The 18495-nt window shown below is 38.8% G+C and overlaps 1 long non-coding RNA gene across 3 annotated transcripts in view; it reads left to right on the top strand.

Moving 5' to 3' along the window:
- LOC147366721 (uncharacterized) overlaps positions 1 to 18495 on the top strand; it is a 326426-nt gene that overhangs the window by 119872 nt on the left and 188059 nt on the right. Inside the window, exons 5-6 of one of the 3 annotated variants that reach the window (XR_015169039.1) lie at positions 5007 to 5045; positions 6399 to 7981. The exons of 1 other annotated variant lie outside the window; for it this stretch is intronic. This is a non-coding gene — a long non-coding RNA (uncharacterized LOC147366721). Of the gene's footprint in view, positions 1 to 5006; positions 5046 to 6386; positions 7982 to 18495 lie in introns of those variants that run through there. One more of the 3 variants, XR_015169038.1, reaches the window with a different exon arrangement.

Raw genomic sequence — 18495 nt, 5'->3', positions numbered from 1 at the left:
ATGAATTTGAAGGAGGGAAAAGAGTGGACCTCTCCAGCAGATATGGTGGGGTGTCGAGAAGATGACTGGTCCTAGGGCCAAGGCAGGAGGATTGAAAAAGCATAAGGAGGCCAGTATGGCTGATGCTGAGAGAATGGAGGGGGAAAGCAGTAGGAGATGGAGGCAAAGTGGGGCCAGGACAGGTAGGGCCGCAGAAGCCATCATAAGGACTGGAGTTGTTTTTACTTAGAGTGAGAAGGGCAGCCTGGGGAGGGTTTGAATAGAGGAATAACACGGTGTGACAGAGGTGGGCATCCCTCTGGTGCTAGCTTTGAGGATGGGCCGTGGGGCAGGACGGTGAGAGCCCTCGAGCCTGTGCGCAGCTAACGCTGAGTCCAGGCTCAAGGAGGCAGTGACTTTGAGGGGAACGGTGGTAGTAGAGGTGTTGAGAAGTGGTCAGATTCTACAAATATTTCCACCAAATTCACATCTGCTGGCTGTTTTCTGCTTTGCCTAAAAGTTGATAAGGGCAACTTGAGGAACGCTGTGAAGCCACTGGGCTCTGCCTCCCACACCCAGACACCTCTCTCCCCATACATGATAACTTCCTTTGCTGAGACCCTTCCTCTTTTGTGACTGTGTTATGTCCCGTTGTACCCCCTTCCATGTCAAATGACAACACTTATTTATTGAAGTACTGTGGTTTGAAATCCATTTGCATTTCCAGCCTTTACTACTTGAATTGTTTAATAGAAATTATATGCTCCTCCTTCTCGAGGAGGAGCATGGCCTTGGAGGCCAGATGCGCTGGTTTCATCCACTAATGCTTCTTACCTTTCAAGTTTGACCCTAAATCACAGCATATTAAAAAACAGAGACATCACTTTCCGAAAAAGGTACATATAGTCAAAGTTATGGTTTTTCCAGTAATCATGTATTGATGTGAGAATTGGACCATAAAGAAGGCTGAGCACTAAGAACTGATGCTTTTGAACTGTGGTGTTGGAGAAGACTCTTGACCTGTTTGTCACAATTTGTGTTATTTAAATATATACTGTCTAAAAATTACACAGCATTTTTTCTCTGATTTTCTAAAGCAACGTTGGTAAGCATACTGGATACCAAACACTGTGTCCAATCCTGAGGCCCATGTGACTGGGTTACATTGTGAAGGAGGAATTTAAGAGGGAGTGGTTATTGGAAATATTTAGGATATCCCTAAATATTTAGGACATGCCTAAATATCAAGGCATCGGGACTCGGTGGTGGGTGTGAGGAGGACATAAATGAGATCTAAAGGATGACTCCTATGCCTGACTTGACAGTGGCTGGAGGGTGTTGTCACAAACTGAGGTGGAAAATGCTGGAAGAGCAAGCTTCAGAGGCACTTATAGTTTGATATTGGGTGAGTTGACCATGAGGCATTTTGAGACCTGCTTTTCTCAGATGCTTTTGCCGACTACCTACCTCAGCATTTCTTCTTCTTCTTAATTTAATTTTTAATATTTTCCATATACACATAAATATATGGATGTATGTGTGTATATCTAGAGGAGGGCATGGCAACCCACTCCAGTATTCTTGCCTGAATAATCTCATAGACAGAGGAGCTTGATGGGCTAAGTCCATGGGGTCACAAAGAGTCAGACGTGACTGAGAAACTAAGCACGTGTGTGCATATGTGTAATATTAATGTGTGTACATACAGATGTATACATATATACCGATATGAGATATTATTCCTTTGGGGACTCTACTGCAATCTTGACCCACTTGCTTCACATAGAAATTCTGGTAAGAGATAGGATAGCTATTTTGAAACCAATTTACACAAAAAGAAAGAACTAAATAGTAAGTGTTTCTTAAGCACCAGGTATAGATATATTTATGTTTTATTTTATTCTTACAACTAATCTATGATGTGATGTTTTCTAATGATATGTGAAAAGAAGCATACCAAGATTAATAATTTGTTCAACATTCCAATTAAGATTTAAACCCAACCAGCTTTTTATTATTCCTGAGTGAGCTGATAGATGTGTAAACAACCTGTCCATAATTGTGCACATTAAATGACATGTCAGCTGGGAGGTCTTCTCAAATCCCTCCATCTCTAACCCTAGAAATATAGTTTAGGTGTCCCTTTTCATGGGACACCAAAGGAAACCCCAAATTCCATGGGTTTCCTTTTCCATGGCATTTATTAAATTGCCTTCATACAAACTAAGATTTTTAAGGGCAAAGACTGTTTTGTCTCCATTTCTTATCATAATACTGACCACCAAATCAGTCCATGTTTTCTGAAGTAAGAATTAATCTCTTCCCTGTTTCAGGAGTACTGAACTGATACATTTTTTGCCTTTTATAGGATCTTGAGTACATATCACCACTGAGTCATTCATTAGTTTGGGACATCTCTGGTCTAGTGCTACTGTAATTCTGTTCTGAGGAATTCCTTACTAAAAGAAAAGGAACGCAAACAGAGCAAAACAAAACCCAGTAGGCTAGCAAAACACTAAAGGCATGAATCTCAGGGTCAGTGGGAGTCGGACAGGAGAAATGGTTCTGAGCAGTCAGTCCTTTCACCTAAAGGGAAGTGAGCTTTTGAGTAAAGAATTGCACGTGAGATGACATTAGTCAGCTTCAGATACTGGTTGAAGCTCATACTTGGAGTCAATTTAAAACAACTACTATTGCACGTCCTGAAGTATATATTTTAGATAGAGTGTTTCATTTAATCCTCACAATTTTGTGGGATTTCTTTATTATTTAACATAAGAAAATCGAGAACTAGAGATGTGAGGTGATGTGCTCAGTGACACACAGCATGTCAAGCCTAGGAATGCCTCCTGCAAAGCCCCTGCTTTCCACTCAGAGTAGTGATATCCATTCACTGGTAATTTGGGAATTGATAAAAGGTGCAACCTTCCAATTTTTCCCTAAAGCACATCTAAAAGTTTATATGCCTCAAAATCACTTGGGGATCTTATTAAAATGTTGCCAATTCAATGTGAAACTCAAGTTTCCACATTCCTAACAAGTTTCCAGGTGGTGGCCACGCTTCTGGTCTACAGACCACACTTCCCTAAAAGGCATAAGAGACTACTCACGCTAATCTCCGCTGTGATAGACAAGGTACAAACTGTTCCCAAACAACAAACAGTGCCAAACCCTGGGCGGGGAAGCGGCTGCTGCCACGCTTGGTGCTGCTCTTGAGGACATGCTGGCTTCTGGGGGAAGGAGAGATTGATGACACTGGGGGGAAAAAAAAAGTGGATATTAGCCTGCCATACCCTCCATCAGCAATAAATGCCTTTGGCATGCCGTGTTATTTTTCATTTCTCAATACAGGTTCACTGGTTTAGCTGGCTGTTGTGTCCGAAGAAGGACCACATATAAAAATCTCCTTTTGTTTTGATCATTCTTAGAGATCTAGTCTTTTGTCAAAGCTCTTCCTCTACACAAAACTCTGAGACAGAGATAGTTGAGATGATGACCTCTCTTCTCCCAAATTCTTCATGCCCGGTCCAAACTGTTGCAAAACCTAGGACATCTTAGCAGGTCAGGGCTGGAGCGGAACCCTCAGTGAAAATGTATGCAAGAAATGGCACACATGGCCGCACCAGCCTCTCAACCTCCAAAATTGCTTATTTGTATGTCCTGGGTTTTGGCTTATGGATCAAAAAGTAGTGAATTATATTTATATAGGATTCCCATCTTCTAATAATGGATTTGAGCCTTGTGAAACTCAGAATCTCACAGTTAGCAGTGAAAAAGTACTGAAAAGAAAGGAAAGTGAGAAAGGAAAAAGGAAGGAAGAACAAAAGCAATAGAAAAGGCTAATTTATCTTTTATCTTTGCCATTTCAATTACTATTTAATATTTCATTCTACAGCAGGTGTTTGAAGGTATCTTCAGTACATAAAAAGTATATTGCAGGTAAAAGAGCATTTCCTTCTCTTTTATCTTACTATCCATGTATTTTGTTCCATGACATTTACGTTTTTTATGGCCTCTTAGATCGAAATAGAAAATGGAATTACGAGGCAGCATGAAATTGTGGCACAAAAACTGACCTAGCTAAAGCCTGGATGCGACGTTTTCTTCTGTCATTACCTTGTCTACTGGGGAAGCCAGCTGGGAGTCTATAGGATTCTAAGAGGAATTAAAACCTTGTTCCAAGAACTTTGGAAGTCTGAATGAAGCCCTTCCCAGAATTTATCAGGTTCCCTGGGAACTTATACTTTTATGGTCACCTTATACTCTATTTTCTGCCACTGCTGAATGTGTTTTCTTTGCTAAATCTTTTATGCCCAACTAAATGAAAGCCAATGCATAAGCCAGAAACATCCCCTGGAGAAGGAAATGGCAACCCACTCCAGGATTCTTGCCTGGAAAATCCCATGGACAGAGGAGCCTGGCAAGCTACCATCTGTGGGGTCACAAAGAGTCACACACAGCTCAGCATGCACACAATACAAATGAGAGCCACTCACAGCAGTCACAAACATAAGGCTGCTGCAGACAGCACAACTTCTGAATGTCGGTGTCAGGGAGCGGTCATATTGCACGCGGCTCAACTCTTACAACTACAACTCTTTCCACGTCATCACCAGGGACTTCTTCCCCAGCACAGCACTTCCCTCTTTAATACTGGAGCTCTTTGCTTCTAATTGACAAGCTCAAAATAAAACTGCGAACTCCTCTAATTTCTTAAGGAGAGCATTTTATCTCTAATATTCAAGGTCTCACTTTCTATCACATTGAAGTCCTTTTTATAAAAGAAAGAACTCTGATGCCATGCATTACTACAATAAAGTTTTCCTCTCATTACATGTGTCAATTAACATGAAATCTTTTATCTTTATAGTAGGTGATAGATCAGAAATGAATTGATTCAGTTAAGTTTATAGTATTGCAGATAAATACATGGGTGTTGCAGATACCCGTGACTGATTTAGTTAAGAATAGGTACTCTACAAAGCCTAAGATTTACAAATTTTATTTTTTTATTTTTTTAAATACAGGTTAATGAAAGAAGTAGAGAAAGTGTCTGGGATTGGAAGGTATGTTGCTAAGAGAGAAACAGGCATGGTGGGTGCCTACTGTTCAGTTCAGTCACTAAATCGTGTCCAACTTGTTGTGACCCCATGGACTGCAGCACACCAGGCTTCCCTGTCCATCACCAACTCCTGGAGCTTACCCAAACTCATGTCCATTGAGTCAGTGATGCTATCCAACCATCTTATCCTCTGTCATTCCCTTCTCCTCCTGCCTTCAATCTTTCCCAGCATCAGGGTCTTTTCAAATGATCAGTTCTTTGCATCAGGTGGCCAAAGTATTGGAGTTTCAGCTTCAGCATCAGTCCTTCCAATGAATATTCAGGACTGATTTCCTTTAGGATGGACTGGTTGGATCTCCTTGCAGTCCAGGGGACTCTCAAGAGTCTTCTCCAACACCACAGTTCAAAAGAATTAAATCTTCAGCACTCAGCTTTCTTTATAGTCCAACTCTCACATCCATACATGACCACTGGAAAAACCAAACCTTTGACTAGACAGATCTTTGTTGGCAAAGTAATGTCTCTGCTTTTTAATATGCTGTCTAGGTTGGTCATAACTTTTCTTCCAAGGAGCAAGTGTCTTTTAATTTCATGGCTGCAGTCACCATCTGCAGTGATTTTGGAGCTCAAAAAAATGAAGTCTCTCACTATTTCTATTGTTTCCCCATCTATTTGCCCTGAAGTGATGAGACCAGATACCAAGATCTTAGTTTTCTGAATGTTGAGTTTTAAGCCTACTTTTTCACTCTCCTCTTTCACTTTTCATCAAGAGGCTCTTTAGTTCGTCTTCACTTTCTGCCATAAGGGTGGTTTCATCTGCATATCTGAGGTTATTGATATTTCTCCCCAACAATCTTGATTCCAGCTTGTGCTTCATCCAGTCCAGCATTTCTCATGATGTACTCTACATATAAGTTAAATAAGCAGGGTGACAATATACAGCCTACTGGATCCTTCTCAATTAGTATGGGGACATAGGACTCCTTCCCAAGTGCTATTCCTTAGGCAGTAGCTTCTTTATTTAACAAACTGAATGGGACCAAATACATACTTTCTGGTACTTTAAATACTGTGATGAAATATTTTTCCTAATCCAATTGCAGTTAGAAATTCATGAATAAGACTTTAAAACATATAAAGCCTTTAAAAATTGCTAGAGCAACATGTCAGTACTAGAGAAACTATACAAAAAGACAAAAGAAAGTTTATTTGTAAATACTATAGTCAAGTAAAAGAAGCATTGTTTTATATTTTACATACTATCAGTATGCTTGCTATAGTCTTGTGATCATAATAGCTATACATTTAATTTTGTATCCTGATACATTTCATAAACACTTTCCAGCTTCCCTCATAGCTCAGTCAGTAAAGAATCTGCCTGCGATGCTTGAGACCCAGGTTCGATTCTTGAGTTGGGAAGATCCCCTGGAGAAGGAAATGGCAACCTATTCCAGCATTCTTGCCTGGAGAATCGCACAGACAGAGGAACCTGGCAGGCTACAGCCCACGGGGTCATAAGAGTTGGGTGTCCAACTGTTTAGACTCAGAGACTAAAACACCACCGCTACATGTTCCACATAGTTTTCATGTTACTGTTCTAAATAAATTTGATCATTGTCTTTGGTTTATATTAAACCTGTCTATGGTTTTGCATTATTAGAAATAATGTGACTATGATCTACAAATAGAAAATATTTTCTTGGAACAAATTTCCAGAGATTGAATTACTGAATCAAAACCTTATGCCAGTATCTCATGTTCCTAATCTATGGCAGCTTTCTCTATCAGATAGTATCAGTGGATAATTTAATAAGTGAAAGATAGGATATAGTTTTCTGAATGTTCTTTTTATTGATTATAGTCAGTAGAACTTTTTTTCATATTTTTAATTTTCCTTTTAATTTAGTATGTATATCTTTAGTACATTTGTCTGTTGTCATTTTATTCCCTACCCGTTTATGGCTATCAAAAGGCTTTTTTAGAATTACAAGAATGATTAAGCTAAGTGGCACTTTGTTTAAAGACTAGACTACATCTGATGAGAGTTCTTTACTACAAAAAGCAAAGGGAAGTGGAATCCCATTCCATCCTGGCATGTGTTGACTTCTTTGGCAGATTTCAAAGCTGTCTGTGGGCCTCATGTCAGTGTGACCTAGAAAGGAATGAAAGCGCATCCAGCCCAGGTCGCTGTCAGAGCTGTAACCTTCACTCTGATTTCCTGTTTCCCTAAGGTTGGCCTCAATATAGATTCCACATTCTCGAGCAAAGTGCATCATCGGATTTATTTTCTTTTTGCTTTGTCAAAGCAGATTAATGCACACAGAGGTTAGAGACTGCCTGAGAATAAATGGTAGAGAAGGAAAAACTCATTTTGGGATCGTCATGTCATTGATCAGTCATCTCTTGCCACCCACAGAAACTTTAGGATCTTCCTGTTGTATCTCATGTTCTGGACATTTCAAAGGCTTCCCTTGACCATTAAAACCTCCCTGTTAATTATCTTCTTTCCTCTGAATCCTGTTGTCTGTCAACTGTTCACTACAGTGTCCTTGGGTTAGGTTTTATCCACTTTGAATTTGCCCATTTTGAAAGAAATATAAAAACCAAGAAGTCTCTTTGATTTTGCTCATATGCCTGTTTTACTTGCTTTCACTATCAGTTGTATTAAAAATCTATCTTTTTACAAATGAACTTATTTATAAAACAGATTCACAGACTTAGATAACAAACCTGTTTATGGGGTAGGGTATGGAATAGTTAGGGAGTTGGGGATTTACATATACACACTGCTATATTTAAAATGGATAAGTAACAAGGACCTACTGTATAGCACAGGGAAATCTGCTCAATATTATGTAACAGCCTAAATGGGAAAAGAATTTGAAAAAGAATAGATATGTGTATGTGTAAAATTGAATCACTTTACTGTACACCTGAGACTAACACAACATTGTTAATCAACTATACTCCAATAGAAAATAAAAAATATTTAAATCTGTATTTTAAGATTCTTTGCACATATTTTCTTGTCTACAAAGATTTTCCCAATTGATTTTCTCAGTTGGATCATATATCTTCTAGCTTTGATCCCCTCTATATATTTTTGCATATATATGTGTTTTATGTGTATATATACTGAACTATAATTATTTTCTTATTCATCCTTGGCCTCTGTGGGTTATATACTCTTTAAAACAGATTTTTTTAACTTTCTCAAAAACTAATCAATACATTTCACTCATGTAGTAAGTTCTCAATGGTTGTTTAATTGAGTAATTTGATACTACTGCTACTGCTAAGTCACTTCAGTCGTGTCCGACTCTGTGCGACCCCATAGACAGAAGCCCACCAGGCCCCCCTGTCCCTGGTATTCTCCAGGCAAGAACACTGGGGTGGGTTGCCATTTCCTTCTCCAATGCATGAAAGTGAAAAGTGAAAGTGAAGTCGCTCAGTTGTGTCCGACTCCTAGTGACCCCATGGACTGCAGCCTACCAGGCTCCTCCGTCCATGGGATTTGCCAGGCAAGAGTACTGGAGTGGGGTGCCATTGCCTTCTCCTAGTGGTTAGAATTTTAAGTGCTATGGCAAACTGAAGCAAAGGAAGGCATTTTTGCCTCACAGATTATTTAATTCAAGTGGATGCCAAACATGGCTTATAGGAGGGGCACACAGTCAAGTAAAACAGCTCCTCAAGGAAAGCTAAAATCAAGTTTTAGCTGGTTTGGTTGTGATCACTCATAGTAATATCTTTAAAAGTCAGTCTTATACCTTAATTTTGTAGGAGACAAAATTGCTGGTCAAAATGAGTAGGAAAGGATTTTTGAATACTTAGCCAGCCAGTAAGATGTAATTGTTCAGAAATCCATTGAGTAAATGTTGTGTTCTTCTGGCCATAGGTATTGTTTCAGATTACATGGTTTTACCTAGACAAACAGTGATGACATGAGACTAATGCAGGATTTTCACCCTACTCTCTTGACTCTTATCTGTTGTGAAGAGCTTTTAAGCCAAAGCTCCAGTGTTGGCTCTTGGGGAAGACCCCACTTCACTCCTGTTAGTCTATTGAGATGTATCTGTACAAGAAATGTGATTTCTGGAAGTGAAACTTTCATCCAGAATTACCAATAGGTCTTGATTTTTCAATACAATTAATGCACAACTAGTTTACAGTCTTTATTCTGACAATCTTGATTTTTCTTTCTTTTTAATTGGAGTATAATTGTTTTGCAACCTTGTATTAGTTTCTGATATACAACAAATTGAATCAGCTATATGTATACATTATCCCTTCCCTCTTAGGCCTCCCTCCCACCCATCCCCCCATCCCACCAATCTTGGTTTTTCAATTAGTAAAAAATTAAACATTAAGGATTTAGACTTTCTGTTTTAATGTATTTCAAAGAAACACTCTAGACAGATCTCTTTCTTATATTGTTAGAGCATACTATAAACAAGTCAGTTATTTTCAACAGCTTTTCAAACCAAACAATTATTTTTTAATAAACTTATATTGATAGCCTTTAATTAGCACTATTCCAAGCACTAGAGAGTGCTATAAAGATGGGGAAGATCTTGTCCTTATTTGAGATACGTTGAGGCAATGTGTTTCTTAGTACAAGCCTGTTTGTGGAAGGCCATGTGACGGAGGTCGAAGTGCTGTGAGGTTCATTAGCAGGTGAAGTGATGTAAACCAGAGACCCTATATCTAGCCAATTGTGCTCACAGAGCTTTTCAGGAGAAAAATATTCAGGTTTCAGTTCACTTTTTAGTCACTGGAGTCCAGTTAAGTTGATTTGAAATTAGGAGCAATGGACCTGGCCGATTTTCTTCACTCTAGATCAATGGAACGAAGGTTTAAGATACAGTTTTATAGCTTTTTCAACTTCTGGAAAAAAACCTCACCTTCATTGTGATTGGTGCTTTCACTCATCAGCACTATAAAATAGTCTCCATTCCTGCATCACCAACACAGTGGACCACAGGCAACCTCTTGTACTCTTCTAAATGTGTACTCACTTGCTCCTGATGTGATTTTTGTGGTTAAGATATTTGATAGTTTCTGAGTTACTAGGAAAGGCCAATTTGAATGGGAAACAGAATCATGTAATAAAACCTTTTAGACGTCACAAAATTTAGACTCTACAAAACTGTTTTGTCTTGTCTTCTGATTCCTCTTTTCCTTCTCTCTCTCTTACACTGAAATTCTTATGGATCAGCATTGGAAATGCTTCTACAGAAGGAAGGATATTATTACTGAATTAAGAGCAAAGTAAATTAAAGTAAAAGACCAGATTGATATTTAAGTTTACATTATATGCAAAGAATCTAAATTTTGTTTGGGAGGCATGCCCTCTCCTACATAACTAAATGGTAGTGTGAGTAGTCTAAGCCAGGCATAATTTCACATTGTCTGTGACAATTATGGGTTAGAAAGGAGCATATGACATCTGAGACTATTATTGTTGTTCAGTCGCTAAGTCATGTCTAACTCTTTGAGACCCCATAGACTGCAATGCTCCAGGCTTCCCTGTCCTTCACTATCTCCAAAGTCTGCTCAAATTTATGTCCATTGAGTTGGTGATACCATCTACCCATCTTATCCTCTGTTGTCTTCTCTTTTTGCGCTCAATCTTTCTGAGCATCAGGGTCTTTTCCAATGAGTCTGCTCTATGCATCAGGTGTCCAAAGTATTAGAGCTTCAGCATCAGCCCTTTGAATGAATATTCAGGGTTGATTTCCTTTAGGATTGATTCATTTGACCTCCTTGCTGTCCAAGGGAATCTCAAGAGTCTTCTTCATCAACACAATTAGAAAGTATTAGTTCTTCAGTGCTCTGCCTTCTTTATGGTCCTCTCACATCCGTACATGACTACTGAAAAAACCACAGTTTTGACCGTACAGATCTTTGTTTGCAAAAAATGTCTCAGCTTTTTAATATACTGTCTAGGTTTGTCAAAGCTTTCCTTCCAAGGAGCAAACATCTTTTAATTTCATGGCTACAGTCACGATATGCAGTGATTTTGGTGCCCAAGAAAATAAAGTTTGTCATTGTTTCATGTTTTTCCCCATCTATTTGCCAAGAAGTGAGGACTGGATGCCATGATCTTCATTTTTTGAATCTTGAGTTTTAAGCCAGATTTTTCACTCTCCTCTTTCACCTTCATTGAGAGGCTCTTTAATTCCTCTTCACTTTCTGACATTTGGGTGGTATCAACTGCATATCTGAGTTTTTTGATATTTCTCCTGGTGATCTTGATTCCAACTTGTGATTCATCCAGCCTGGCATTCCACATGATATACTGTGCATAGAAGTTAAACAGGGTGACAATATACAGTCTTGTTGTACTCCTTTCCCAATTTTGAACCAGTCATTTGTTCCATGTAAGGTTCTAACTGTTGATTCTTGACTTGGGTACAGGCTTCTCAGGAGACAAGTAAGGTGGTCTGATATTGCAGACTCTTTAAGAATTTTCCACAGGAGAATTCTTTGGTGGTCCAGTGGCTGGGACTCCACACTCTCGAAGCAGGGGACCTGGGTTCAAACCTTGGCCAGGGAACTAGATCCTGCATGCTACAACCAAGACCTGGCACAGCCAAGTAAATAAATAATAAAATAAGTATTAAAAAAAAAAAAAAGAAGAATTTTCCACAGTTCATTGGGATGCACACAGTCAATGGATTTAATGTAGTCAATGAAGCAGAAGCAGATGATTTTCTGGAATCTCCTTGCTTTCTCTATGATCCAATGAATGTTGGCAATCTGAGCTCTGGTTCCTCTGCCTTTTCTAAACCCCGCTTGTACTTCTGAAAGTTCTTGGCTCACATAGTGCTGAAGATTAACTTGAAGGATTTTCAGCATAACCTTGCTAGCATCTGAAATGAGTACATTTGTACAGTAGTTTAAGCATTCTTTGGCATTGCCCTTCTTTCAGACTAGAATGAAAACTGACCTTTTCCACTCCTGTGGTCATTGCTGAGTTCTCCAAATTTGCCGTCATAATGAGTGTGTCACTTTAACAGCATCATCTTTTAGGATTTAAAGTAGCTCATCTGGAATTCCATCACCTCTACTAGTTTTGTTTGTAGTAATGCTTCCTAAGACCCACTTGACTTCATACTCCAGGATGTCTGACTCTAGATGAGTGACCACACCATTCTGGTTTTCATGGTCATTAAGAAATTTTGTATAGTTCTTCTGTATATTCTTGCCACCTGTTCTTAATATCTTCTCCTTCTGTTAGGTCCTTACTGTTTCTGTTCTTTATCATGCTCATCCTTTCATGAAATGTTCCTTCATATCTCCAGTTTTCTTGAAGAGATCTCTAGTCTTTCCCATTGTATTGTTCTCCTCTATTTTTTTGCCTTGTTCATTTAAAAAGACCTTCTTATCTCTTCTTGCTGTTCTCTGGAACTCTGCGTTCAATTCAGTATATCATGCCCTTTCTCTCTGCTTTGCACTTCTCTTCTTTCATGAGCTATTTGTAAAGCTGCCTCAGACACTTTGCCTTCTTGCATTTATTTTTCTTTGGGATGGTTTTGATCACTGCCTCCTGTACAGTGTTACAAACCTCTATTTATAGTTCTTTAGGCACTCTGTCCAGAGAAGGCAATGGCACCCCACTCCAGTACTCTTGCCTGGCAAATCCCATGGATAGAAGAGCCTGGTAGGCTGCAGTCCATGGGGTCACTAAGAGTCAGACGCGACTGAGGGACTTCACTTTCACTTTTTACTTTCATGCATTGGGGAAGGAAATGGCAACCCACTCCGGTATTCTTGCCTGGAGAATCCCAGGGACAGAGGAGCCTAATGGGCTGCTGTCTATGGGGTCACACAGAGTCGGACATGACTGAAGCGACTTAGCAGCAGCAGCAGCAGCAGGCACTCTGTCTACCAGATCTAATCCCTTGAATCTATTCGTCACTTCTACCGTAAAATCACAAAGGATTTGATTTAAGACATACTTGAATGACCTAATGGTTTTCCCTACTTTCTTCAATTTAAGCCTCAATTTGGAAATAAGGAGCTCATGATCTGAGCCACAATCAGCTCCAGATCTTGTTTTTGCTAACTGTAGAGAGCTTCTTCATCTTTGGCTGTAAATAATATAATCAATCTGATTTCAATATTGACCATTTGGTGATGTCCATTGTTAGAATCATTTATTGTGTTGTTGGAAAAGTATATTTACTATGACCAATGTGTTCTCTTGACAAACGTCTTAGCCTTTGCCCTTCTTCATTTTGTACTCCACTTTGTAGCTTATTGGACAGCTTCCAACCTGGGTGGCTCATCTTCCAGTGTCATATCTTTTTGCCTTTTCATATTGTTAATGGGGTTCTTGTAGCAAGAATACTGGAGCAGTTTGCCATTTCTCTTCCAGGGACCACATTTTGTCAGAACTCTCCACTATGACCTGTCCATCTTGGGTAGCCCTGCATGGCACCATTCAGAGTTCACTGAGTTATGCAAGCCTCTTTGCCATGACAAGGCTGTGATCCATGAATGGGATGAGAATATTGCTTGTGAGCAATTATAAAACATTTCTCTCTGATAAATAAGGGGATGAGTTATCTGCTTTTTTTCTGAACTTGGTTGTGTCATCATGGGATGCCTTTACGATGAACATCTTGCCAACATAAGAACATTTAGCTGGGACAAGCTGGGGAACAGGATGAATTGGGCAAAGTGAAGAAATGGGCACCAAAGCATCTACTCAGTACTTTTTTTTCAGTCTTCATATGGCATAATAAAATACTCCTATCATTTTGTCCATTCAAGTCAGATTTTCTTACTTGTAGCCAAAGCCATCCTAATCACTGAAGTGCTGTTTGCTAGAGTAGGCTGAAAAATATCACAGATTTTTTTTTTCCCATCCTGCCATGATTCTAATATGTTCTTCTCTGAGTTATGTCATTGAGACTTCTGTTGACAAGAAATCTGCTTTTTGGAGGATGTAACACATTCACCGTTTATCTCAGCATTTAATAAAACTCATGTGTCACCAAGCTCCTGAGAACATAGCAAATGAAACAGCAAGGTTTGATGGTGAGAGAGGAGCCAGGAAATACTGGAGAATAGGATAATACCTGGAAGCACAGTTTGAGAGGATGGGTTTTAGAATGGGTGAGCTGTGAGCAGCGTGGTGACAGCACCAGGGAAGCAGTGGGGAGACACGCAGAAGGAAGGGCAGAGGCCAGAATGGGCACTAAAGGCCAATAAGACTTATCCCAAATGCAAGTCTGAGAATCCAGAGCTGCCACAAAGGCATGGTTCTGATCTGGGACACAGGAAACTGCAAGATTTCTCATTTAAACTTGGGGATTCTGTGCTTCTTGTGTCTCCACCTGTATAGATGCTATCAAGTTTTACCTGTCACGGTTTTTCTGGTTGGCTGAAGAAACTCAGCCTCTGTGACATAATAGGATTTAATCCTTTGGCAAAATATTTATTTCTAACAAGTAGACTCTGGGTCTAATAACTTTGGCATATACAATTTGATTTGGCTTTGATAGAGATGTATTTATTTCAAGTCTGGGAAAGAGTATTTTCTTCTTTCCATTTTTCCCTCCCTCCAGCTGCCCACCATCCTCTTAAAAAAAAAAAAAAGATATATTATTTTCTCCTTTGTGTTCCATAGTAATAGAAAGTTATTTTTTTCTTTTTTTAGATGTTAATACATTTTATTTATTAAAATATACAGATTGTAAGTGTCCAACTCAATAAATGTTTACATACCTTTGTAAAACAATCTAGAACAAATTTTAAAATATTTCATTTTTTCTACAAAGTTCCCTCATGGTTTTTTCAGTGAAGATCCACCCCCCTCCTCAATCAAAACTGCTCCTCTGACTTCTTATGAATTATTTTTGCTCATTAATGAATTCTCTGTGAAAGAAATCATACAGTATGAGGGGTGGGATGAATTGGGAGATTGTGATGGACATTTACACACAGCTGATACTGGGTGTAAAATAGATAACTAATTAGAACCTACTGAATAGCGCAGGGAACTCTACTCAATAACCTGTGGTGACCTAAATGGGAAGGAAATCCAAGAAAGAGGTGATATATGTATACATATAGCAGATTCACTTTGCTGTACAGTAGAAACTAACACAACACTGTAAAGTAACTATACCCCAATAAGAATTTTAAAAAAGAAAAAATTAAAATTAAAAAATAAGCAAATATCTGTGCAACAAAATGGATAAATCTTGATGACATTTCGTTTAGCTAAAGAAACCAGACACATAATAGCACCTACTATACATTTTTTTTCTTTTGGTGGACATAGAATAAAAAAAAATCCAAAGAAATATATTCTGTGAAGGCTGAAGACCTCCCCTGTAGTCATACTACATCTCATTTTCTAAACAGAATCTTCCCAACGCTCCACTTAGTCGGAAGCTGATGTACTCCCCACAGGTGCTGCCCACATGGGCAGAGCATATGGTTCTGTTAATGTGCGATAAAACTTGAGAGAAACCACTGAAGCCCACTCTTTTCTGGGAGCAGAGAGTCTTTCACATCAATTCTCCAATGATCCACCCATGTCCTCCTGGCACCTCCCTTCTAAGTCCTGCTAAGCATTTGCTCCTGGCTCCATTTCACCTCTGCCTATTTGCTCCTCTATGCTAATCCCACAAATTCCATTTGCTACTTTTACAAGGGGAGGAGGAGGTAAATCAAGAGATGAAATTGTTTTGGAGATCACCTTAAGGTAATTTCAATAATAAATGACTACAGGGCTGAGTTCCACAGCCTAATTATAAATGACTACTTGAGAGGATGGGCTTCTCTTCAAAGCACTTGGAGTTATGGCTTGCTCTTAGCCCTGTACTATTTCAAAAATATGCCTTAAGTTTATCATGCAGCCCACGAGTGGCCAGTATAATCAAGTTGCCAAAGAGCTTCCCACCCCACCCCCTTATCACCCTCTCTTTTCAATTACTGCAAAGTTTCTGAAATATACCGCTTAGTGCCTTCAGTTTCCTACACTTGATCCAGGCAAATGAGGCCAGAGTGAGCAGACGGTGTGGCCACAGACCTCCCACAGGCCAGCAGCCTCAGATGCTCTTGGATGAGAAGAAAATGCTAGGATTATAGAGCTTCAGGGTCCATGCTGTCCACATCTTTACAAGTCGGAATCATAGGTCTTTCAGTCTGAGCAATGGGATCACCTGAGCTTTGTGAGAGTGCCCAGGGTAAGAAATAATGTAAAGGGCATCAGCAGAAGAATTCAAAATTTTGATAAATAATTACACTTTTGTTAAGGTGAAAATTAGTTAATCTGGCACTCTATCAGCTTGAACCCTCAATTAAGTAGCAATTATGCCCAACCATAGTAAAACACAATTAATGCCTATAATGAGGGCCCTGAATCCTTGCAATTATTGGACTTCTGAATCACCCAAGAGAGATACCACTGTGATCAACAGAGTCAGTATTACATTTATTATATACTTCCTTTTTAAAAGAACTTAGTCCTGTAATGATAATTGACAATCACATGAAACCTACTCTCGTGTCTTCTATTGGGATACTGCTGAGAGTCCTATGTACACAGGGCATCAATTTCACCTGTGATTCTCATGAACCAATTTTTTTTTTGTATTTCTATTTTTTAAATTTTTATTGGAGTGCAGGTGATTTAAATTGTGTTAGTTTCAAGTGTACAGCAAAGTGAATCACTTATACATATATCCATATATCCCCTCTTTTTAAAGATTTGTTTCCCTATGGGCCATTATAGAGCATTAAGTAGAGTTCCCTCTGCTATACAACAGGTTCTTATTAGCTATCTATTTTATTTATAGTAGTGTGTATATGTCGATCCCAATCTCCCAGTTAACTCTTTCCTCCCTGCTGTGAACCAATTTTTATATATTGCTGATTATCTGACTCTATTGACTTGTATAAACAGTCTTGTTTTCTGTTTTGCTTTGGCCTGTTGGAAGCTCAGTGTCTATAGCCTATTGTTGACTATATGGGTAGGATGTTAATCTCATTCCTCCATTTTATTTGCAGCTAGTTTTTCTCATTCCCTTGTTCCCTCAATTATTTTATACTTTTTTGTATGTGTTTTGGTTAACTATCTCATCTTGTCTGTAGCATCATTGGAATATAAATACTGTGTTTCCTTCCCCGAGCCATGCTATTACTATTTTGTGAATGAAGCACCGAGTGAGTGAGTGGTAAGAGTTAGATTTTGTGAGAACTATGAAATGAAACTCTTAGTTCCTTCATGCAATTTTATGAATAGATAGCCATCCACTTTTTCTAGATTTATGTCTCTAAAACATGAAAATGACTTAAAACTCTTGAATGGATACACGCCCCCCACCCACCACAGCTGGGATATTCAAACAGTTTTTCTATAATGTCTGTTACCTAATACAGACAGTTATGTGGCTTTAAGTCTCAGCAATCTGACTCCAAGACAAAGAGTCTGATTTTTTTTTTTTTTGTAATGCATTGTAAGATACTATATAAAGAAGAGAATAAATTATGCAGCTAATTAAACCTTGAATGTCCTGTCTTGTTCACAGTCTCATCCACTTTTAATGGACCATTGTACAGCATTAATACTCATTTTTTAAAAGTCTGTACCCTTTCTGCAAAATGTGTTTACACGAAAAGTTGAGCAAGAATTTTTTCCTAAATAAACTGATGATGAATAAGTGGGTCACTTGCTTTCAGTGGTGTCTTTTGGGGTGACAGAAAACAAAAACAGTCAGAATAACAGGGGTATCAGGTGAAAGCCGGAGCCATCCCAAGTTCCCACATCTTTCAAGGACGGTAATCCCAATTCCATTAGTACAGAATGAGAGGCCGTTTGGGTAAATACAGCCACATAAATATATCATTAGGCAGTTTTGTAAAATTCACATTATTTACTCAAGCAAATATGTAATTAGAACATTTTTTAAAACACAGATTATCTACCAGAGAGATTCAAACTGTTCCTTTGGAGCATTTAAGCCTATTGGGTAAAACTGTAATTAGGCCATTAATTAAACCCAAATCATATTATTTATTAAAAGGTGCTTTGCTGATCTGATAAGCATTTTCTTTGCTCTTTTAAGGCATTTTAATAATTGATTATTGTAAACCCCTTGGCTATCACTTGCCCTTCATTCATTCCTTTCTGATTTGCTTCTTGTTTTATTTTATGATGATGGTTATAGATTTAGATTTCCCTGTGGGTAGTATGTACAAAAATGCCTGATCCAGCACCACCACCCTCCAACCGTGCATAGTCCTTCAAAGATGTGAGGATGAAAAACCAGCCCACTGTTTTTTAAAACTACATCCTCTTTGAATTTTTCTGTTTAGAGAAGGAAGTTGTTCAGTTCAGTTCAGTTCAGTCGCTCAGTCATGTCCGACTCTTTGCGACCCCATGAATCGAAGCACACCAGGCCTCCCTGTCCATTACCAACTCCCGGAGTTCAATC

This window comes from Bos grunniens, chromosome 8 (assembly GCF_055505025.1).
Source record: "Bos grunniens cultivar Pamir isolate PY7600 chromosome 8, Bosgru_T2T1.0, whole genome shotgun sequence".
In the NCBI taxonomy this organism is placed as follows: domain Eukaryota; kingdom Metazoa; phylum Chordata; class Mammalia; order Artiodactyla; family Bovidae; genus Bos; species Bos grunniens.
The sequence above is the reverse complement of the archived record's forward strand: the minus strand, read 5'-3'. Positions and strand labels throughout refer to the sequence as shown.